Source organism: Nicotiana sylvestris, chromosome 2 (genome assembly GCF_000393655.2).
Source record: "Nicotiana sylvestris chromosome 2, ASM39365v2, whole genome shotgun sequence".
In the NCBI taxonomy this organism is placed as follows: domain Eukaryota; kingdom Viridiplantae; phylum Streptophyta; class Magnoliopsida; order Solanales; family Solanaceae; genus Nicotiana; species Nicotiana sylvestris.
Genome location: NC_091058.1, coordinates 44,619,601 through 44,622,021, shown reverse-complemented (window position 1 = coordinate 44,622,021; position 2,421 = coordinate 44,619,601). Strand labels below are relative to the sequence as shown.

General features: G+C 31.1%; 1 long non-coding RNA gene across 1 annotated transcript; it reads left to right on the top strand.

Moving 5' to 3' along the window:
- The first annotated feature begins 652 nt into the window (after positions 1-652).
- On the top strand, positions 653-2,421 carry LOC104211180 (uncharacterized). Its single transcript, XR_707077.2, has 3 exons — positions 653-850; positions 1,238-1,302; positions 2,154-2,421. It is a non-coding gene; the product is annotated as an uncharacterized lncRNA (long non-coding RNA).

The window sequence follows — 2,421 nt, the reverse complement described above, 5'->3', positions numbered from 1 at the left end:
AAAATCTTTTCAGTGTATGCTGATTGATTGATAAAAATTTCATTTTACATATACTCAATTTGTAGATCAAGACAAAATTTTGTCTTTCCAAGATCTTTCATTTCAAATTCTTTCTTTAACCGTCTACTGCTTTAAGAAGCTGCTTGGGAGTTGTAATGATATTTGAATCATCAACATACACACAGATTATAACAAATTCAAATCCAGATCTTTTTATAAAGATACAAGGACAAATTGAATCATTCTTGTACCTTTCTTTCAATAGGTACTCACACAGACGATTATACCACATGCGTTATTTAATAAATTTCTTGGAAACATCAATATGTTTCAGAACAATTTTAATCCTTCAATGATTTTTTACATTATATGCACAACAAGTTTTCATGTATTGCCAGATTAAAACCTGAAATGATTATATCCCCATAAGAGAACATGTCTCCATATAATCAATGTGAGGATATTTACTAATTTTCTTGCGTCACAAGTCGTCTTTATGTCTATCGACTTGAACTTTTTTGTACATGAACACATTTATTAATATTCCCTAATTTTAGTCAAGGATATATTAGTCATTAGCAACTAATAAAAAAAAAGAATAAACCAAAAGGGACCAAGCCCACCAGATGAAAATCTTGCAAAAAGGAAAAGAAAGAAAGGGATTAAGGGAAAGGGCGGAAGGCTCACGACAGGAAAACAAAAAAAACTTTGGATAGTAAAAAAACTCTAACGCAGGGGAAATTCACGGGCAGCAATGCTTTAAGGGGAAAGGGAAGCTTTTATCAGTAAATTTCAAGAAGGAAGAAGGAAGAAAGATTATCAAGCTTCATTGTTGATTCCTATAAAAAAGGTCAATTTCTCCCTTTCTTTGATTCTTCTCCAGTTTCTAGGATTTCTTTAAATCCCGATTTATATGTTCATGGGATTCTATCATGTATTGAAATTTTTTAAGTATCAAACAAACAAAAAAAGATATTATAGACAATATACTATTTACGTTTTAACTTATACACATGAGTAAAGAAATTTGATAGTACATGGAATTAAACTACATAAATGCCTTCTTCTATTTTTAAAAGAAGATTTTGGACTAATTTAAATTACTCATAGCATGGGTAAATATGATTCAGCGAACTAAGAATCAAATATAAAACCTTGAGGGTAGGGTATTCTAAATTAACTAAGAATTAGCCTAAACAAGGAAATTAACACGAGTTCAATGTTGATGTGATTATAGATTGATTGAAGAAAAGTTGTACAGATCGCTCGAGATGACGAATTTGGTTTTTCGACACGAGTAATGTGAGTAGTAATTTTACCACAATTTGTGTTTTCATAACCTGCATGGTTTATATATGATTTTAAAAATAAATGTATTACCGATGCTTTGAAATTGCATGTGGGACAAGTCCTTTATTTGATATGATACCGAACAATTTACTTGAGATGTTTACCGATTAATCTAAATATTTTTACCGTTACTAGATATGTTTTACCATTACTTGAGATGTTACGGTTATTTGGATTATTCTCACTGTTACTAGACATGTTTTACTGTTACTTGAGACATGATTACTGTTACCGAAATAAAATAACAAGATTTGATAAGAAATGATATGCCCTTTATTATTTTAAAAATGCTTTTGTACGAGTATTTACTGTTTACAAGAAAGAGTATAAATGGGAGGAGACTTTGAAGGATCCCGTAGCTAACGACGGGTTCGTTAGACCTGGTGCACCTTGTATTTATAGATTACCGATTACAGTTATAGCCCTCGCTAGTGGGAAGATAGAACTAGCATACAGTAATACTTTTCCCTCGAGTAGGGACCTACAGTTGTATTTGACTCTTTTTATGAAGGGGTCCACACACAGATACAGATTACATGATCCTTTCTTAGAACCCTCCCAACCATATTGATATGACAATGTTTACAGAGTTTATTATTGAATTGTTAATTGATTTTTGCTTACATGAAAACAGAAAAGATTGATTGTTGTTGTTGATTATGAAAAAAGGGCATTTATTTTATGATATTTTTAATTATTTTATGAGCATGTTTTCTGACTTGTCCCCAAGAAAAAAAACGGTTGTGGTTAAATATTATTACTCACTGAGCTAGCGACTCATTCCCCGCTATTTTTTTTTACAGAGATAGCAGTTGACGCGAGTGAGGATTTCGTTAATTGGAGTATATGAGTTAATAGTTCCTGGTGAGCCTCGCACTTGTTTGCATGGGCAAAGAGTCTATTTATTTCTCATAGAGTCACTCCATAGTCATTTTATTAGTGTTATGATTATTCATTTGTTATATTGGATTAGTTCCTAATATTGCATTTGTTTTCATATTTTGAGATGGGATTAGTATTATTATGTTGATAAGTTTTGTAATTTTGCTGAAAACTCATTTTTGTTTAGTT